This window comes from Pinus tabuliformis, chromosome 9, assembly GCF_031772625.1.
Source record: "Pinus tabuliformis cultivar Carrire ecotype Pingquan chromosome 9, CPIR1, whole genome shotgun sequence".
NCBI classification, from domain to species: domain Eukaryota; kingdom Viridiplantae; phylum Streptophyta; class Pinopsida; order Pinales; family Pinaceae; genus Pinus; species Pinus tabuliformis.
Window position 1 is genome coordinate 1,667,862,277 of NC_142307.1, and position 22,973 is coordinate 1,667,885,249.

At 37.6% G+C, this 22,973-nt stretch overlaps 1 pseudogene; it reads right to left on the reverse strand.

Annotated features, from left to right (window-relative positions):
• Positions 1–9,967: 9,967 nt before the first annotated feature.
• Positions 9,968–11,620, reverse strand: LOC149155269 (E3 ubiquitin-protein ligase PUB23 pseudogene; annotated as a pseudogene).
• Positions 11,621–22,973: the final 11,353 nt, after the last annotated feature.

The following is a 22,973-nucleotide window of genomic DNA, read 5'->3' on the forward strand; positions in this document are numbered from 1 at the left end:
AGTTTTATAATGATTGTTAGTTTTTTTTTTTTTTTTTTGTTTAGAGGAGGGAAAAGGTTAATCTGAGTGGCGATTATTGTTTTTTAGGATTTCTAGTAAAGGTTTCCAAGCGTTACTCAATTTTAATCCATCATCACGGTTAAAGTTGTTTTTCCTTTTTTCTATTTGAATGGCTTCTTTAATTTTTCTTTTAAGACAGTGTTCTTCTTTTCTAACAAGTTTGGATTTTTCCATGCAGATGTAATGAGAGGAAGAGTGAACATGCTCAGCTAAGGCAGATTTAGAGATTCTTGCTCTTCTTAAGTCAGCAGTGTGTTCTTTAATTCTAACATTAAGAGATCTACCTATTTCACCTATGTATTCCTTGCCGCATGAGCAAGGAATCACATAAACACCTTTCTGAAGGTTAGGGTTTATGGGATCTTTAACAGAGTTGAATAATTGTTTGATGGTGTTAGCTGGGGTGAATGCTACATTAATGTTATGTTTATTGAGAACTTTAGTAATTTTATTTATGGTACCTTTTATGTACGGAAGGGAGACCTTAGGAGTTGATAAATTTCGATCATTAATATTATTGTTATTTTTCTTAAGGGATAGGTGCATAGCTTTCTTTATGGTATTTCTATTATAGCCATTTAGCTCAAACACTTTGTGAAGATGGTTGAGTTCATTGTTTAAATGGTCAGGATCAGATATCCTTACTGCCCTAGTGGTTAAGGTCCTAATGATGCCAATCTTCTGTTTAGGGTGGTGATGGGAATATGCATGTAGATATCTTTCTGTATGAGTTTTCTTTCTATAGACCTGGAAACCAAGAGACCCTTCTCTTTTAGTTAGAAGGACATCAAGAAAGGGAAGCTGGTTGTTGCTTTCAATTTCAATGGTGATTTTTATATGGTCAGAGAGGCTATTTAAATGATTGAGGAATAGGTCAAGCTTTTCTTTTCCATGACTCGACTTAGCAAATATGTCATCTACAAACCTTTTCCATTCTTCAGGGGTGTATGGAAATGACATAAGAGCCTTCTGTTCAAAGTGCTCCATAAAGATGTTGGCAGTTATGGGGGATAGAGGAGAACCCATAGCCACACCATGAGTTTGTTCATAAATTATTCCTTTGAAGCTGAAGTACGAAGATTTCAAGCATAGTTCCAAAAGATCCACAGTTTCTTTATCAGTGAGGTTTCTCATGATCTCAATGGCTTCATCAATAGGAATCATGGTGTAAAGGGATACAATGTCAAAGCTGACCATAAGATCTTCATCTTTCATTTCTAAGTTATTTATCCATTGAACAAACGAATAGGAGTCTTTAATATAAGAAGGGGTATTACCAGATAGGGGTCTAAGCTTTTTAGCAAGGTATTTTGCGAGCAGGTAAGTCGGGGAACCTATGGTATTAACTATAGGTTTGAGAGGTATGTTAGGTTTATGGACTTTAGGAGCCCCATAGATTCTAGGAATAATGGAACTGCTAGGAATGATTTTCTTTTTAGTGGCATCATCTAAGGATGATTCCTTGATTTTCTTAATTACATCACGCATGATTTTCTCACTAGGATCTTTGTTTATTATTTTATAGCAACCACTATTGTTTAGATGATCTTCCATTTTATTGTCATAATCACTTCTGTTCATAATCACAGTTGCGTTGCCCTTGTCAGCCTTTAGGATAACTATGTTTTTATTATTTCTAAGGGTGTTTAAGGCTCTTTTCTCTTCTAAGGAAATCTTAGATGAAGGAGGTTTTGCTGTTCTCAGGATTTTTGCAATATCTTGTCTGATTTCTTCACTTTCAGCTATATCTAAGTTTTTTATGGCTACTTCGATATTACTGATAACCTCTTCTATCGGAATTTTATTAGGGGTTATGGCAAAATTCAGCGCTTTTTTTAAGATGGATTCAGCTGCATGATCTAGGATGATGTCTGATAAGTTAATAACTAGGGCTTTGTCAGAGGTCATGTTTAGATTGTGATGAGGGTTTTGCGTTTTTAAACTGGTGGAAGGGTTATTAGCGAAGTTTTCTGTTTTATCCATATTATTATTTATGCCAGCGCTATTTTCATTTTGTGGCCTGTTGGTTATGATGTCGTGCCTACCTATTATACCTCTGTTGCTTTTATCCTGAGTCACAGCCACGTTTCTTGCCATCGTATTGCTGCCTTGACTGCTCCCAACCTGACTTGTAACAATGTGGTTCAAAGGTTTAACCGTTGTAACCTGCGTTGAAGAATGCGCTAGACTATCCTTCGAATTCATAATACATTTCCGTTCTGCACTGTTTAAAGATTTTACTGCTGGACCGTCGGGACTGTATACCTGCACCACCGAATCCATAGTCTCAGGGGTTGAATCAAGACTGGATTCCGTTCTGGATGAGTGGATTGTGCTCATTTGTGATTCTGTTTGCAAAGGAGCCTGCGCCACCGAATTATTGCCACTTCTATTCATCATCAAGGCAGTGTTGTTTATAGGCACGACTGTTAAAGATTGCGAGTCAGGAATAGGGGCCGATGAATTATTCATTTGTTGCATCGAATCTAATTCCGAGTTTTTGCTGATACAACCAATATTCACTGCGCTGGTTTTCTTTAATATAGCTTGATTGCTATCAGGAACATTGTCAACCAACATGTCTTGCGGTATTTGTATTCTGGAAGAACCATTAAGATTGTAGTTCTGAGGAATCTTTGAACGAGCGCACAGGTTGTGATCTTCACCATTGTTGCGTAAATTGTTTAACTTTTTTAGTTTCTTGATATTGTCTTTCATTAACCATTTGTCAGCTCTTATGAATGAAATTACATCCAGTGATTGCCAAAAATCCTTTCTAAGATGCGCGGAAAGGTTCAGATGCGTAGAAAGAAGTTTCTTAGAAGTTTTTATTAATTTGGATACTATTTGTTTCAATTCTGAATTTTCGTTACTCAGATGGAGATGGACTCCCCAAGACCGTAAACCAATCCATATTTATCATCAATAGTTATGGAAAGCTCACTACAAAAATCATCTGTATAAAATTTGCAATGGTTTTATTTTACTCGTATATTACTCTATTTTTAATAATCCTACTCCCAGGATATCCCAGAAAGCAGAGACAAACATGACAGTAGTAGGAAGTTGGTTCGGAGAGGAAAAATTTACTTATATAAGGCTTTTTGGTAGCCTCACTAAACCCCATGTTCTCCCCCTGTATGTGCCTGATAAATTGCTAGATCGGGAATTGGCTTATCAAATAACAATAGAAGGGACATCAAAAACCCTTAGAAATTCTAAGAAACAGGTATGGCCTATATTCCCTTTACAATGTGGTGTTTTCACTCTTCTTGATTACAAGCACGAAGAGAAGGAGACAAAAAAGATGCTAATGCTGAATCTTGCCACAATTCCTAACAGGCAATATGATCCAAGAAAGGTTACCTATAATGTTCTTGAACAAGCCAAACTTTCTAAATTTGATCATGAAGCAAATGACTTCAATGATCTATTTTCCTCAACTGAATCATTATTTCAAGTTAAAGGATTGGCTAGAATTAGGTATCAAGATGAAGGGCTAGAAACGTTTAATAGGCTTAGAGAACAGAGGTTGCAAACTCTACCTTTAGAACTATTAGCCACAATCCGTATAGTTAAGCCATCCAGTCAAACTGAACAAATGTCTGCTGATACGACCCCTGAGGTGGAAAAGGACTCTAAGAAAGAAAAGTGCCAAATCAGGAACATGAACAGGGAAAAGGTAGTGAACTCATGGATACAGACATTCATATTGATCCCAAACTACTCAAAGAATGACAACAGTTTGACTCAATCATAAGAAATACTGAGAGCCTACAAGGATTTAGCACGCCTGAAGTCACAACTGGTCAAAAGACAGCAACTAATAGGGTTCTAATTGAAGGAACCAGCAACCCACCCATGACTCAAAAGGATATAGATGATTCTAGAAAACCTATCCGATGAAATCATTCTACATGTAGAAGAAATACCACCTTTGGATGTCTTCTATAGCCCTAAGCATAGGGTTGTAATAAAGAGACAAAGGAAAAAGAGATAACTTTATCAATCTTCTCTTTTGCTTGCACAGATGGAAATAACTAATGTGGTATGGAGAGAGGAAGTCAATCCTTCTAAAGACATTACTAAACTCTCTCAGTATGTTGCGGCATACTCGGCAACTACTATGGATAAGGCATCAGAAGTCATCAATTTTCTTAAAGAAAAGGATCGGAAAATTGTTTCACTGGAGACACGGGTACATGAAAAACAACAGAGGGTAGAGTAGTTAGAACAGCAATTGGCAGCACAGCAGCAGTCAAACAACCAATTAAACAAGAAATTGTTCAAATAGAAATAGAGAATAGATCAAAATGTAGTTCAGAAGCAAAAGGAACTATCTCAAGCATTGAGCAAGCTGAAGACAATGAATGAACAGTCGAGCAAAAAAAAAGATGAACAAATTGCTCAACTATCACAGTAAATAGAAAGGTTCAAAGGATTTCCTCAAGTAGGAGAATTCAAATCAGAAGCTCTCCAGATTAATAAGGCATTATCTAATCAATTGAACTTACTATGTCATAATATCTCTCTTTCTCTACCCCTATGTGAAATTTCCTCATCAATGATTGATAAGTCAGTTGATGCAAGACAGAAATTGGAGAAAGCCAATGAAACACTAACAAAGTTTCTCTCTTGGCAAGAAACCAAGGAAGTACAAGTTGCAAATCTGCCTCAAATTCTGAAATCACATAAGGAAATCATGTTCCTAGAATGGCAATCTCAACTGATGAAAGCGGAGAGGGCGACATCAAGATGCAGATCGGCGATTGGTAAACTGATTGAATTAATTAATGATACTCTTTATTTGTCCAATTTAATTTCAGAATGCACTCTAGGAAAACTACCATCAGCCAAAGCATTGGAGTAGACATGGAAACAGGAACTGGAAAAGACAGAAAGATTGATCGCAGGAATTCAAACTTTAACATGGGACACCTTTTGGTTCTTCCTTGTTAAACCACATAGTCAAAAGGCAGCAATGAAATTTCTAATCGATGCAATTGGTTACATGATTCCTAAAATTATTGATGCCACATATTCTGCCCAACTACATTCACATATGAGTCACCCTCTAGAACTGCAACCGATGCTCGCCATATGCCAGTGCAAGCCAAAGGATAGTCAGCCGAAACAATGAGTCATTCTTACTGACTGCAAGCATGTCTATTTCGGGGAGATTTTCATATATTTATGATTTGGTTATACCAGCTCACAGCTTTTTTATTTTATAGCTAGTTAGTTTTGGAAAGTATTTATAGATCCTTTCATGTTTTTAGAAAGGGTCCTCAAATTTTGTATTAAGACTTAGATCGGGAGTTTCACTATTGTGCTTCTAATATATATATTTTTTATGAAGACTAGACCTGAATTATGAGTTTTAATGACGAGTATTTTTATGGAATATGCACTATTACTTTTTGTAAGAGTATTTCCAAGTTGAAAGGCGGAATCTGAATGCAATTGATATCAAAGGGGATTCAAATTACATATGGTTCTACTATCTATGTCTGTGTTTTATTCTTTTATATGAATCAGCGTTTATTCATTTTTTCTATCATTGATATATGTATGTGCTTTCACAACAGTCCTTTGGCTTATCACTATTGAATGTTTAAGGGTTGCTACTATTTATTCATATTTATGTCAATGGTATATAAAGAATAGTGTAATAATGTTTTAATTATTACTTTGTTCAACTACTTGAACAAAGTAATTATCATATGAATGAATATTCTTGTTCATAAGTGGAGTCATCTATATGTCTACTTGTTAATAAGAATCACCAAAAGTTGCACTAAGAGAGAAATTTCTCGGGATATATTAGTTATTTATATTGTTTCACTTTTAGAATAAATCATCCATCATTACCCCTAGATAATAGAAAATCAATCACTTATCCATCCTATTTACAAATCATTGGGAAATTGGTCCCATTATATCTAGTCGGAGTCACCACATCAAACGGAAAATGAGCTGCCTTTAAGGTCCAGACCGGGTGGCTTTCCTCGATGTCAATGTAGCAATTTTCGAGGCATCAACAGGACAAAACCCCCCTAGTTTTCAAAGATTAAGAGGGGCAATAGCAACTTGAGACGATAAGCTAGCAACTTTGAAAAGATCTTATAAGAGACATTGCAGAAGGAAATCGGGTGAAATCTAGAGAATGAGGAGGGGCTCGATTCTTTAGGGATTAAAGCTAGAAAGGAATAATTTATGTCACTCCCCATATCACATCGTTTAAAGGCGTATCCCACCAACTTGCACAGGTCCTTATTTATAACATCCCAGAAGGAGTGGAAAAATATCATCGATAAACCATTCAGACCCGATGCCTTATCAAGGGGGAAGGAGAAGATTACTTTTCGGATCTCCTCCTCTGTTGGAGGAGTAGTCAAAGAGATATTACACTCCTCTGACTCTAAGTGGGGAATGTCGTCGAGAAGCAAGTCTTTGTTGTCTAAATCCCATGTATGATCCTTAGAGTACATATTTTAATAGTGCTCTGTTGCATCTCTTTTAATTTCTTCAAATTTATTGATGATCGTCTCCCCATGAGTAATCTGAGTAATATTGTTTTTCGATTCTCTAAACTTGGCTTGTTTGTGAAAGAACTTAGTATGCCTATCCCCTGCCTTAAGCTAGTTATTTCTTGATTTTAGTCTCTAGTACTCCTCTTCCTTTATGAGAGTTGTGTGTAGGCTCTTGAAGGTTTCAACTTCCTTTTGTATATCTAATTCCCGAACTGACATGGTTTCCATTCTCCCTTGGATTGCTTCCATTTTTTCTTCCATATTTTTGATATTGAACTATCTTTCTGATTTGTTTTCTTTGAGCCAAGCTTTCATGTCTCCTTTAAGTTTGTCAATATTAGCCTCCCATATAGTAATTGGGCATCCATCAATCCATCTCGACCAGGAGATGGTGACCATCTCTAAGAAATCAGGAACTTCCATCCACTGGGGGGAGTAATCGAAGGGAATAGTGCCCAAATCCAAAGGCAGGGAGATATCTAGGCCAATCGGTCAATGATCTGATCGTACCCATGAGAGGATGGAGGATTTAACGATGTAATTCAGAGTCAGGATATTGTTGACAACAAGGAACCAATCCAAACGAGTTGTTATATGGTTTGGACCCACTCTTTTGTTAGTCCAGGTGCAAAACAATTTTTGAGGTTTGAAATCATATAGGTTCAAGGCTAGGATGAGGTCCACCATGTATTCCTATTGGGCATCATGAATAATGGAGTCCCCTCATTTTTCGTGATTTCCCATTGTGGTATTGAAGTCTCCCCCAATAGTGTAGTTATTCCCGAACTTTGTAGCTCTCATTTCCATGAGAAGGAAACTTTCTTTTCCCGAAAGTGGATAGGCATGTACACATTGATCACTATGAAGAGTTGTTGTTTCTCAGTATTAAAAATAGTTGTTATCCAATGGGTTGTTTTTAGAGTACTCACGAGATTTAGCTTTTTAAGATTCCATAACATACCAAGGCCTCCAGACGCTCTTCTTGAACTGACTATTTCCATCTTGCTACTGTTCCAAAACTTATGTTTAATAGAGTTGATAGACTCCTCGTCCATCTTGGTTTCCTGTAGGAGGGTGACTTCTGGTCTTTCTTTATAGATGAGGGATTTTGGTTCTGTGATTCTTTTTACTAAACCCAAACCCCTACAATTCCAAGACATAATATTTAGTAATCACTTTTTGGTGTCCCCTGCCCCATTGATAAGGCCCATGTTGTTTCCATTTTCCGCCCCACCTCCTTTGTTTCTTAGATTTGGTAGCTGACGTGGTATAGTGTGCTAGACTCCTAATTATTTCTTTTTTTTCCCTTCTGACTTCTTGGTTTGTTTTTCATCCTCATTTATTCTCTTTTATGATAGGTTTCGTTTTCCTTCTCCCCTTTGATTTGTCGTCAGCCAAGTTCAGCTGCACAGTAGGTCCCTTACCTTCAGAGGAGGTTAAGAAGCCTTCCTTTTCCTCCTCTTAATCTCATGAATCCTCGAAACTATTGTAGGTGTTAGGACTTGAACTAGAGTCCTTGTGCCCTTTGGGGGTGTGGCCTTAGGGGGCAGAATGACGAAAATAGGCCCTCGGAAAGGAGCGGGGAGGCTCGGGGAGATCTGGACCTTTGGTCCCAGCCACAGAGCCCAATATTCCAAATTTATTCTTAGATTCCAAACCGAGACTGCCCTGAACCGACGAGCTTTGGGGGAGTGGGGGGTGGGAGCGGGGCAAATCCACTCCCATGTTGGCTTGAACTGAACCTGGGGTGTTGGTGAGAGGTGGAAACTTCAAGGACTTGCGATGCTTAACCTACATCCATTGATCTTTAGGATCCCCATAAAGCTTCTCTGCACATTCTCCACTTTTAGGTTAGTCTTTTGCAAAGTGTCCATATTATTGACACAACTTGCACTTGAAGGGTAACTGATCATAATCAACCTCTTGCACATGCCTCTAGCTATCCATACAGAGGTTGACTACCGCCAGGAGATTCTTTTCTAAATCCACCTCCACATAGATCCAAGAATAAGAGAAAATGCCATATTTAGGCTCAGAGCAGTCAATATTCCTCCCCAAACAGCTGCCAACAAGCTTGAAAGTCGCATCATTCCAGCAATGCAGGGGAGGTAAGGGAGTTTCACCCAGACCGGAATTGAATATGGAACATCACATTCAAGGTTGAAACTAGGACTCTATCGATCCAGAGAGAGCCCCTAGGCTCCCATAAAATACAGACCGCTCCTGAACACTAAGTCTCGATCCAAAAGATTCTCAAAATAAATGTTTTAGAAACCTTTGCCACATATTGAGAAAATTACAACACCCTTGATCACATGATTCCAGTTCTTCTCAACCCAGACCTTAACCATATGAGGGGGCCCAAAGGTCCATGAACTCCCCAACAGACCTCCGTCTACAAGCATCAGAGCCCTTGAGCGGGTTTATGGGGAACAGATTTCAATCTTAGGGATCTCGTCATCTTTCTTCAAAAAAATAGAACCCCCCTACTTGTTGAACGTAAGGGCAGAGGCCACCAGAGTATTGGAAGCTTCGATTTCCGCCTAGAACGAAACTTCCAGAGAAGGCGAAGGAATTCCCCCCTATCCAGGAACCAATAGGGCGGGTGACTGCAGAGCCCAGGACAATGACAGACCAAGCCAGAGGCAGCAACGAAAGCAGGAAAGGGGACCGACTGAAGAAGGTGGAGTCAATCCACGGAACCCACCCACCAGCCAAACGGTTCGAACGATGCCAATCCAATAAGTGACTGAGACCGAGTAGAGGAGCCGAGGGAGCAAGAAATGGTCAGTCAGGCCGCAGGAGACACGGCCAACACTGAACCACTGGCACCGGCTAGAAGGGTCAATCCCACTAGAGGGGCATAGACGCACAGCGGGGAACTAGCGGCCAGCAATACGAGACCATCAAGCATCAGGTCAAGCTGGTGAATGACATTTACGTGATATGAAGCCCATTACCATCTTGGAAATTCTCCATTGTTAAATCACTTATTTTAATATTTTGTTAATTGAGGTTATTTAGGGTATTTTGGAGGAAGGAATAATTTTTTTCTCAATGGAATTTAATTTCAGCAAGTAAAATGATAAATGTTTTAGTAAGTAAAATGATAAATGTTGACGTATTTACATTATATGCATACTCAATCAATATAATGTTGTGAAAAAATAATGGATATAATGTTGTGAAAGAACAATATTATTTTCATATCCTTTTATATTAATAAATGCTTTTTTTTCAATAATTTGTAACATATATTTTTGTGCTGTCGAAATTTTTAGTGTGTAAATGATAATATCATTTTACAATTTCTTTTGGTAAGAGGATGATGACTAAGTTTTCATAATGTAAATAGATATCACTCTCCACTGACCTTGTTAACAACTTCGTTGGCTAAAGATATTATTCGTCAATAATCTCATAATAATCAAATATCTTCCCAAAACGATCATTACTATCTGAAATATCCATAGCATTTAATCTTGCACTCTCCCTCTTCGAAATAGGAATGCCTATATACATGACTATAACAATAACGATGCTCATACGCATCGAATCTCTATGGGCCGGCAAGTTTCTCTGTCTTTTTTCAAAGTAACACTATTAATGTCCAACCCATTCTATAAAATTGACATAACAACGAAAATGCCTCCTTTTTTCAAGCCATCCTTTTGTTTAATTGCTTGGGTGTATCGGATCAAATTTCGAAACTGTGCATGATAGTTCTCATTATGTACGGAAGACAAGGGGAGACTCTAAAAGTGTTTGCATGCAATCTCAATACCTCCTTCGCCTTCTGCTTCGTTTTCTCTGCGCAACTGAGTTGTTGAAGCATGCAAAGTTTAGACACAGCTCCACACTGAAGCACCTCCCGAAGAATCGACGGAGTTGAAGAATATATGCAAAGCGACCAAAGAATTCGAACTGCTTTCTGAGTGGCAATTTCTGAAACCCTAATAATCTTCTTGGAGACTACAGCAATGCCCATCGCGTGATCAGCCATGGCAGCCCTTCCCTCTGCGTAGTCCACTAGCATGTCCAACAGATCTAATATCTTTTCACACTCGGGCTTCTCGGCCTCTGGAAGTAATTCAATCAGACAAAATACTGTGCCTGCCTCTATAGCCATTAATCTGTTCTTTCTGGACCTTTTACATATTGCTCTGAGGACAACCAAGGCTGCCACGATTCCCTGATGGCAGGATTCACCCTTTATGATCTCTATGAGACTTTGGAAAATATCAATCTTTTCCCTGCCAATAAATTCCCAATCAGATATCCAAGTGGAAACCTTCTGCAATAAAACGACCGCGTGAAGTCTAGCTTCATTGTTTCCCTTATGCAAGACAAAGGCCATGGACCTAATGCACGCTGCCTCTGACAAAGATCTTGCAGTTTCCTGAGTCATAGGAAGCAGATGCAATATACCCAAAGTTTCTTCACAAGCCCTGAACTTTTCATTGCCAATCTCGTCGCAGCAAGACGAATTGATCAGAGATGCAAGAACGATACTCGAACCGGCCGCCGCCATGCACCTTCTGTTTCCCTCGCTCTCCCGCGCAATGGACCGCAATTTTTTCAATGCACTGATGCCTTCGACTGCTGGAGATCTGAGTGCAGCTTGAAGTAACACGGAGATTTGATCAGAGTCGACGGGCGCCCGGGGAGTGGTGATTTGCTCTACGCCCTTGGAGCTGTTTGCAACGCACCATCCTTTAATGAGGCGACGCAGCATGTGGTTGGGAGTTAAATCGAAATTCTCTAGCGGCTGCATGGTAGCAGGACATGTTTTCTTGTTGCACGAAAAAATCCAGTGCTCTATGCTTTCCCGATCATACGTCATGCCGGTGGAAACGGTTACGGGGTCTCTCATAAGCTCCATCGATATGGGGCACCTGAAGTATGAAGGCACCTCCACCTCCGAACAATCATGTGGTGGGTTATTGAAGCTTAACATAGTAACGTTGGTATCAATACAGCGAGATAACCAGCTATTCAGGTCGACGACACATCAGGGCAGGCTTGGTATCAATACAGCGAATTATTCAGATCGACGAGATAAATTGAAGCTTAGCGTCTATGACTATATAGTTTCTCTTGCTGCACAGTTGTTAATGTCAACGCACTCGCGCTGTCAAGGTTTCTGTAGTCAACTGTCACGCGGTCAAATATTTCTATAGACTGCAATTCCACACGTTCCAATTAATAGACTATTTCAGCTTTCAACGCAGACACTAATGACTGTAAGTGTTTGATCCAGTCCAGTCCATAGGCAACTGTAACCACACATATCAGAATATTGACTTTTTGAAAATGTAGTAAGATGGTAACCAAGGCAAAGTCATCATTAAAAACGTGTCGCAATGCAGCATTGAAAACGATTAAGAGATCAATCCTCTTAAGTCCACCAGAAAATTCGGCATTTAAGATATAACTATCATAATTTTGATTCAATCGAGTTTTAACAGTTAGTTCATGTGTCGGGATAGTAGTTTATGGATTACTTAAAATGTGGAGATTTTGGAATTCTCTCTTTTTATTAAAGTTAAACAAATTGTTCGAGTTAAAATTTTATGCCGCCTAGTTCAATTAAGTCTCTGAAATTTCCTAGGATTGTGTTCGAATCATGACTTTTATGCATGAATCTTATTTAATTTGAGCGTTTCACAGATCATTTATGGAATTAATTTTTGTATGTATTTAAAATTTAATTTTGAAGAATAAAAACATATTATGTAATTAAAAAATGTGTGATTAGATTTTATTTTTGTTGGGAGAATTAATTATATGAGATGGTTTTAAAAGTTTATCAAATCTTAATTTTGTAATTAATCAAATTTTTTTTTTTCAAAAAGAAAAGCTGAATTGTATTATAATGAGTCTGTATAATAGAGCATCCATACAAAATATGAGGACATATGAAATATAATCCATAGGATGAGTCTGAACAGAGCATATAGCCTGAACACAATAGCAGACCTCCCAGCACCAGCTGGGATCAAAAAGAATTTTAACACTCAATTTTATTCAGTAAATACAAATTTTAATATATTTTAAATTATTTATATAATTTATTAAATATAAATTTTTAATGATAAATAATTTCTTTAATCTTTTTTTAATATGTATAAATGGTTAATTTAAAATATGAAAAAAAGCCATTTATATCATGAATTGGGTTAGCCAGTGCAAAATGGCTAATATGCCCTCACTACCAAAAATAATTAACTCTAAATATCCCAGACAAACTAATAAACAAAAATAAAATAAAATTAAACTTTACTTTATATTTCTTAAAAAGGAAGGTTAAAACTGAACTTATTTTTATATTAAGAAAAACTACAGACTAATCATTCGAATTAACGTTATCTCCCTCTATTCCCATAAACCAAAACGACGTGATATTCCACAATGAAATCTTATCCATAATAATCAAATTATGAGGATCCTGCGTGTGACTAGGAAGGGATATAACTCAGCGGTAGAGTGTCACCTTGACATGGCGGAAGTCATCAGTTCGAGCCTCATTATCCCTAAATCTAATGTAAGCCCTTCCATATTTTTTGGTCAAAGGTATAGTAGTACTTACAGCAATGCCATCTCTTACTTGAAGTAAGGTGCCAAGATTACGAACTCTTACTTCGTTGTTATATTGTTTGATCTGTTTCCGTATAATACTACTAATTTCGTCGAGTCCTCTAATACTTCCCATTAGCACTTATTAATTATCTGTTCAGAAATAGGTCTTTAACTTTTTTAATTATTTTTTGAGAAATAGGACCTATAACAACTAATCATTTGTGTTCATCATTTTTTTACTTCAAGAAAAAAAATGAATATTTGATCATTTGATAGAATTATTCAGAACAGTAAAAAGAACTAAAAAATTTGTTCATTCCAATCCAATACATTGCACAACAATTTATAACAATTGAAGAGTTAGCTCAGAGATGGGAGAAGCATTCTATAATTCGAATAAATGTAGAAAGAAACATAATAATATGGATCACATCAATTCCAACAGAGCGGCATAAACATGATTGCATAAACTGCTATTTGTAATTGGATTTTGAGAACCACCCACTGATTTCACAAACCTTCTCCCCATAGACCTTGTGCATGACATCCCTTGAAAGTGTTTTATAGAAGGTTCGCAATACCTTTATGCATACAACTCTATTGTAATTTCAAATGCATCGTATATCATTATTTGTTCAACGGATTTATCTTGTAGCATTAAGGCTGTTTTTATTTTATTAAGCTTTAGATTTGTGTGGAAAATTACAAGCTTTTTTGAAAAATTATAAACTTTTGAAAGTTGATTTTAAAATTAATTAATTTTATTACTTTTAAATATTATTATTATTATTATTATTATTTTGAAATATATATATATATATATATATATATATATATTTAATAGGTTGTTATTATATATATTGTGATTGTAATCCATTAATATTAGGAATATGTATTTTTTTAAGGAGTTTATAAAATTTCTTTTGAATGAAGTAGAGTATGTACATTAATTTGGTAATTGTTTTGGTTATAACTTTAAAATTAAATTATGTTAAATGTTTTATCGGTAAAGGTTATGGTGTAGAATATGAAGTCAATAGTTGTATACATTGTATTTATATCTATATTATTCTAATGAAATGCAATGTATTTATATTCTTTTCTTCTTCTTTTTTTACAAAGAGACATTCTAATCAAAGCCATCAATTTAAGTCACTAGCTTTAAACTTAGGTGCTCTTTAAATCTTTTCACATCTTCCTTACCAGGTTTGGCATTTTGTCTACTATTATGTGTTTATTGCTATTTATTGCACCTCACCTCCATGGTTACATTTGTCTACATATTTGAAATTCCCTTATCTCTATCCACAATCATTTGTTTTTATGTACCTAGTTCTAAGGTACTTGTCTCAACGTGTTTATTTTCTAGTAATATCTTCCAGTGGCTCTTTGTTATCAATGACATCACCTTCTATGCAACCATTCTATTCGAGATAGTTAGGTTCGACAACAATGCATCATTTTTTACCTTCTTGATGGAGCTCATGAGTGGCAAAGGGAATTTCATTTCCCTTGTCACGATTGACAAAGATAGTAGAAGGTTTCTCTTTATCATTCGAGGAATCCTCATTATCATATCCATTCTTTACATTCTTAACCAATTAGTTTGCTTGTCACAGTAGCCACTTTCTATATCAATCGCACATCACTTAGATCCATAATTCAAGCATAGTGTTTTCTATAGCTAGTGATCTCTACTATTATACAAGGAATTTGGATTTTCCTTGGAGAAATAGGGTTGAATTTGGCACCATTTCGGAGACAAATCACATAATTTAGATTGTCTTCTGCAAAATAAGCCCAAAAAAACCTTAAATATAAGGGCCACTAATTATTTTTGAGTTATATATGGAATCAATGGCATGCTCTATGACATAGTGTGCTCCCATTCTCAGTCATGGTCATTAGTTTATTGATATTTTGACTTCCATAGTGAAACAACCACGAAAATAGCTACGAAAATGTTTATTATTAAGCCCATGATGGTGAAATTCAAGGAGACTCATGGAGAACTACATGGGATTGATATGTCTTTGCCTTCTTAAAAAATGAACCTTGAAAAATGTTACAAAGGATGACAATTATTCCCTACCACCAAAAAAATTGAATTATCAATTGAATAGAAAAAATCGTACTTTCATGAGCACTCTCTCTAGGTTTGTATGTAAAAAATGGTATCTATGTAAAAAATACAGACACGAGCATGGCTTAAGAATATACTTTATTTTAGCACATGTCAAAATATTTTTTCTCAAGAGACTAGGGTTAAGGATTATCATAATATTTACAACAATAGATGCACATATATTATCGATTTTGACTATCGCTTTCTTAGCTACTATTCAAAGGATACATGCATGTTTCATACATAATCAATAATAATGTGGAGGAATGATAAAATCCATTGACAAAAAGGCTTATTGTTTTGAATACCTATGAATCAAACATGTACATGTGAGCCTAATCCACAAGCAGAACTAGTGTCTCAAACCTCAAGTTAGAATTAATGTTGTAGCCAAAAGCAAAACCATCTGTGTGTTTCATTTTTCAGTTATTTTTTAAGCGATATTAGTTTATGGTCATATTCAAATTTAGAGAACTTCCACTTAACATAAGAGATCATCCCCAGGATAAATTAGAAATGTTTTGGGAATTTCTAAGCCCTAAAAGCATCCTCCAATAGTTTGCAGTCATATTCAAATTTCCATCTGTGAGCACTACTAATAAAAAAATACATCAACTTCTAGCAAAATTTTGAAATGTTTTAGAAGAACTAAGTGTTAGAGCTAAGTTGTAGAGTTAGTGGTCACACTTAAACAACAATTTCTTAAAAGAATTCTACTTTTATTACCCATTTGGTTTAGATCTTCCTCAAGTCATGAGATTCAAAGATCGCATCTAACCCTTAGCAAGTGTCATCATCTGTCTACTAGGACTCACATACACTCATTCAAATTAAGGAGGGGGCGGGGGGGTTGGTAGACACATAACCAACAAGGGTTATGGTGTGGAATACAAATTAACACAAGGAGTCTAGGAGAACTTGGAGGAGGAATCCAGTGGTCCTAAACATTTTCTTTATATCTATATCATTCAAATGAAATAAAATTACTAATAATAATGATATTTATTATTATTATTATTATTATTGTGTATAAAGTTATATACAACATGGTGTGGTTTCATTGCATGCATTATAATCATATTGTACTAACATATTGTGGTTTCCTCCCATCTATCTTCCTCCACATGGATTCATACAACATATGTTAATGTCAAACCATTAGTACTTAGTAATTCATAATGCCACATTTTCTCACTTACTCCATGTAGAATACATAGTTTAAGGACACTATCATCCCAATTAAAGAAAACTGGTTTCTCGGAATAGTCATCACTGTTCTATTAAACTATATATTTGAAATATCACTTGTGCCCCTCACAAAATTTTCAAGATCTGTCTAATGATAAAGGAGGAAATTATAGTTGCATACTTAAACAATCTTTTCCCCTTGTCATTTTATTTGTCATTGTTGGAAGATATATCTTACCTTATTAGTATAGATTTTGTAGCTTGGTTAATGATTTAGTGAGGAAGACACACTTCTGGGAATGGAAACATGATTTCTTCTCTAATCCACCATTTTCTACTAATGGTAGAATCTTCAAAGCTAGAGAACCACATGGTAGGGAGATTAAGACAATGGCTTAGACCTACTCTCAAAATTGGTCCTCCAAATTGTTTGACTAGAGTTAATCCATTATAATTAGAAAAGAAATCAAGGAGTATCCTTTCAAGTCCAATTTAAATTTAAAATAAATTTATTTGTAAATTTTCCTTAGAGAAAATCCAAAAATATTTGTTTCAAAATTATTCCTAAGAGAAAATCCTATATTTTTTATTTGAATTATTCCTGCAAGTGATTCTAGAAATATTCATGAACAATACTTAGGCTAAATCTTGAATCATAAAATTGTATGGTAATGGTTTCTCTTGCCAACTAATGTGAACTATATTTTGTCTTATAAAAGAGAGGTTTTTGGTGAGACTTTGTGTTTTCGTTTGAGAAGTAACACATTTATGCTAGTATTCAACTAACTCCTTGTAACCTTCCTCTTGCACCTATTTTCCTTTCTTGAGCAAGAAAGAGTTTCCTTGACTATATAATTAAGATATTCCCTAAGTGAAACCTAGTGGATCTACCTGGATCAACCTACTATAATGAGAGAGTGGGATCCTTTGTTGGTTATTGAGCTTGATTTTATTCTTGATTGGGGCTTTTTTTAAGCCATGTTTGGACAGTAGTTTATCATGGGGGGTAGATGGTCTTTCTATTGGGCACGACCCAACTTGGCCTAAATTTTAGCAAAGAGTCCACATATTGTGGGGCGGAGCACGTAGCGGAGTGGAGCATGCAGCAGAGCACATTTATACCGTGTGGTTTCGTAAGGACTTCAGGGTTGGTCGAAGCCCCTCCTTTTTGTAAAAGTACGCGACTTTCTAAGGGATCAAAGGGTTTTGGGGCCATAGTTGCTTGTTTTAAAGAGTCAATTGTATTTTGACCATGGTATTTTGATGATGTTACCCTACAATGCAATATTATATGTAGGGTGAGATAATAAGAAGAGGTATCAAGTAGTTTTTATCCATATAAGTGTTATGCGTGAATTATTGTTATCTATAATTTGGTAGCAAAGGAGAGGCTCTGCAACTCAGTGCATAGAGGCATAGGGAAGAGTCTGCAGCTAAGTGCACAGACCAAGAACTCGTTGTTATTCAAAGATTCATTATAGTAAGCAATAGTTCTTCTGGAAGTAGCCCTACACTGGGGTCAACCATGTTAATTTGGTGTTTTTATGTGTATATTTGCTTATTATCTGTTGTAGAGTAGTAGTTATTACAGTTGCATTTTACTTCATCACAATCATAGGTTATCATTTTATATGGAATGCTTAATTGATTAATCTAATGCGGCAAAGGGATTTATAATTTCTAATAATAAGATAACATAATAATACCACACCTCCTAGTCCCTCAAGGCTACAGAAACTTGGTTCTACATCCTCCCATAGTAACTTCGTGTGAGACAACAATCTGCTTGCAGGTCATTGCCGAAAGGGCCAATGATCAAGGGTTTTGTTGGGCTGCGATATAGATTAAACCTAGGTTAGCCCAAATCAAGCCAACAAATGGTTTCGTTGTCGGGATCAACATCTGTTTGAGGGATATGTGGATGTGGTACCCATCAGAGAAGGAGATTCAATACTGGATTGTTAACGGGAAAAGTGTCTACTCAGAACGCCCCTATCCCACTAAGGTGTGACAGTACCTTAGAAACAAACAAGGAAAACTACTTTCGTATTCTTCTTTATGAACTATAAACGAAGAGGAATAGGATGAACCAACCTGTGTCTTGCGCTAGCCCTTTGATCCAATCTCTCTCCTCTTTGACAGCTTCCAGCTACCTGCTCCCTTACTTGCCCAACTTCACCAAGTTCCTGCAAGATCACAGAAGAGGAAAACTACACAAAGACATGGATTTACATTCATAAATAGCTTAGGATCAGATTTAAGCTAAACATGCAAATATAACAAAACATCATTGATACACAAGCATGTAGGAGAAACTCAAATAGTTTTATTGATATCACAGGAAGATCCAGGAGGAGTTACAACCGATGATTCCTGATCCAGGATCAACCCCCCAGCAAAGGAATCCCCTCTTCACCTCCAACAAAGCATAAATCACCCAATGCATTGATCTCTATCTCAAAACCAACAGCAATTCTCTGCAATGTACAAAATTCCAGCCTCCGAATCTCTGGGATGAGGGATCCATATATAGATGTATGCAAAGAGGATGAGTTAGCTTATGATTTGACTAGTGGCTTCTCTTTGTCATTTGTTGCTTCCACTTGGAGACTAAGAGCCTCTTACTCATCCTTGGTCGAACTCAGTGAGGCAAGTGTCATTGGGGAAGATTCTGGAAGCTTCCATTGTCTGTCCACCTCGCGGAATGACACTGCCATTTGTCATTTCCCGCTCAGCGCACCCTGGTAGTGCATTTAGGTGCGTTGCAACGCACCTAGCTAGTGTACTGGGGTGCTATGCAACGCAGCTAGCTAGTGGAGCAGCTGAAATGATCCTGATTTGATTGATTCTGAGCAGTTTCTGGTGGAGAACTTCTGGGAGAAGCTCTAATTGGTTGACCTTGTTCCTTTAGGGGCAGGAACAACTCTTTTAGGGACTTAGGATCCCTTGGTTTATGGACAATTCATGCTTAGAGCTGTAAGGCACAAAAATGTCTATAACAGTTTCCCCCTAAAGTATGAGGCCGTTTATCGGGTGAAATTCTTTATTAGGAGGATCCGAAGTTCTTTCAGTGCTGGGAGGAGACCTGTAATAAGATACAATACAATACATTATCTTCATACTGTTTTCATGATCTAGCTGAGGCGGGCATTCCCATGCTCAGCTTTATAAATTAATTTTTATGTACACAGGACAAACAGCCGTCTGATGGTAGACTGATGATTCTGATGAAGTCATCATCCTTTTGGTAGGATGATTATCTGTGCTGCAATGCTGTACATGTCAATGTATTTATTTTTCCTGAATATATATCGTAGCCCGGATGGATGAAACTAGATCCGGGGTCTTCAATCTCGTCCGATCTTCACTCGAAGTACAAGTCGATCCATGTGAGAAATGTTTTGAAGTCGAACATGGAAAGACATCGCTTGATTACCAGTCAATGATGTAAACTGTTAACAAGCGCGAGAGGAATCACCGATAATGATGATGACCCTCAAGGTACTGCAGTACAATTCACGTGGTGTGAATAAAGGACTTGGCGTCGAACACCACGCAAAATCTTTCGGTCGAAGGTCATTGATGTATACCTATCGCTGGAAGTGAGAAACTTTCCATTGAGGCATGCAAGCTTCAAAGTACTGAATGGGGTGTTCCTAGATCAACTTCTTGGATAATGAGCTGATGTCGACAAGAAGCGATCCGTCAAAGGAGGGCCTTGATGAATCCCACATCAATGACACAGAACGGAGCAAATGATTTTGATGGAGGTGAAAACGATCTGATGATATATGGTTCAGGATGGCGGCCATGAAGGAATGAAGTATAATGTATGGTAGTGGATGGGACACGGGTGACTTCTCTGGATGACTTCTCTTGAACATGTCGGCGACACTTATGTGATGGATTGGTAGCATTTACCCCAAATGTGGATGGTATGGCGTGACCATGGTGATGTGACCGGTGAATGAAACAACCCAACCCGACTCAAGCACGGAGTGGAAGTTCAAGAGCGACTTGCTACCAATAAAGATTCTTTGAGTTTCTTCCCAATTTTTCCCCAGTCATTGCTGACCAATACCTCTTTATTTTTGTCAAGCTTGAGGAGGATAACATATGCTTGTTCTATAATTTGCCCTTCGGGCAAACCCATTGCTATGTTTTAACGAGCCTAGCGATAGTGAAACTCGTTCTCGTCTAAAGACAAGTTTGTCGCTATTAATCTTTTTAACGAGTTTAACGACAAAGATAACTCGGTCCTTTTCATTTTTAGAGAGTCTGAAAAGGTACGTAAAGGTAACTCCGAAGTTCCTTTTTCGTCCTCTAATCCCTTAAGTCCGAAATAGTATAAAACAATACATAAGGGATGAATTTTCGATAGTTTTAACGAGCCGAACAAAACATGCGCTCGATCTTTTTGTGCAATAATCCCTCAGGTCCAAAAATATTAAAATCTAGAGGAGGGATAGCACTTCCAGTCGCTTTAACGAGTTGGAAGGCCAAAACTCGGCAATCTTTTCATATTTTACGAGTCAGTTGAAAAGAGCTTAAAGAAGACTCGTCTTTTGAGGAATGAGTGATAAAATGGGTAGCAGCTGATTCCAGGTAAGGGTTGGAATTTTCCAATCACGGCAGTGTCACAAGGATGGCTAGTGAAATCACTCTTCGTAGCTGTTCCTCAAAATGTGTAAACAATCAAATGGATGTGAATGATCGGCCAATGGAAAAGTGGAGGTGACGGTGCAAACACGACCAAGGCTTTAATGGCTGAAATGCTTCATTCACGGTGGTTATTTACCGGGGAATAGTTCATTTTTTAATGAGCTTAAACGCGGGTGGAAACACTTGCTCATGTCTTATGTTTATTTTTTAACGAGCTTGAACTATGTGCTAAAACTGCTCGATTAATCCAATCATATGATAAGAATGTCTCATATAAAAACGGCAACTTTTAGATTTTTGCCCCACATCCTTTCTTTATGCAAGTTAGGTGACAACTAATCCTACGAGTTTAAAGGGTTAGAGGTCCTAAAAATTAAAAAAAATAAATAGTCGCCCCTCGCTTGCACTCCAAAAGGTTTGCATGCCCCCAGGTATAAAATAGAGTTTCGAGGTCTCCCTCTATTCGAGCTGACAAAACATTCGTTTTATCAGGAAGGGTCACCCTTTATTCGAGCTGACAAAACATTCGTTTTATCAGGAAGGGTACTACCTCTTACAGGTTACCCAAAGATTGCTCGATTCGCAGTGCAAACAAAACACTTCTTCGGCGATGTCTACCGAGATAAACAAAGGTGAGTGACTCTGTTCTATCAACTCACATAACTTTGACAAAAGAATCTTGTTCTAGAATAACCCCTTTTCCACCGACGGACGGGGTACAAACTAGTCATATTCTCCCGCAGAAACCTACCCTATACCCGAATTTTTCCTGCCGAAGCAGACCAGGACGCATGCCCCCTGGGTTTCAGTCATATCCCTCTGAATTACTCACGCTCATCGGGAGGATGGACTAGAGATTGAGACATTTCTTGCGTGGAGAGACCATTTAGGGATGGTATATGACTATTTGCTATGCGTGATCCAGGAAATGAAAGTTGGTCCACGAGCTTGACCACTCTTCCTTCGTGCGGAAAACAAATTACTCTAAAGAGTGAGGAGACGATGGCTCCCATGCAATAAATATAGTCTCGTCCAAGGAGTAAGTTATAATCCAAGGGTCCTTGAACTACTATTACGTTCATTTGAACTGTCTTCCTTCTCAATGTTATGGGCACATTGGGAAGGATCCCTAAAGGTAGACTGGTTCCTTTATCAAAGCCTGTCAGATTTCTCATCTCAGGCAACAGCGGTGGCGAACCAAGCGCTTTCCAAGCAATAGAGGAAAGGATACTCACAGAAGCCCCCTCATCTATGATGGTACCAGCCATGACCTTTCTATATATTTGAACGATAATTCGGAATGGTATGCTTGCTGGTAAACGGGGTATGCCTAGTTCATTCCAGTCGAAGGAGACAACTAGGTTGCTTGGTGGTGGGACTGAGCAGACGGCCGGGTATGGCTCTGACGAACTTCCCTCCTGCGGTAAGGGAATGGGTAAACTGCCCCCATGTTCGTCGGAGTCTGTGTTGATGAAGAGAATTTGGACGGTGTCATCCTTGTTCTCTTCAGTGACTGTATCATCCGAAGATAAAACCTCTGAAGGCAAGACTGGGTCAACTTCCACCTCGACCTTTTGACTTTCGTCTGGTATAGATTCAGATGGTTTATCTTCGACGATAGGCGCTTCAGCCGACCACTTGAGTGGGCCAGCTGGATTCTCAATTAGCGACGGACTGGGCAAGAGTTTTTTATATCCAGGAAGAAGTCGTAACGGTGAAACCGGACGATCATCCAAAACTCTTTTCGCTTCGTCTAAGAAGGGACAACGATGGACGGCATGATTGCCTTCGCACAGTTTACAGGGAAATCTAGCTTTCCCTTTTTG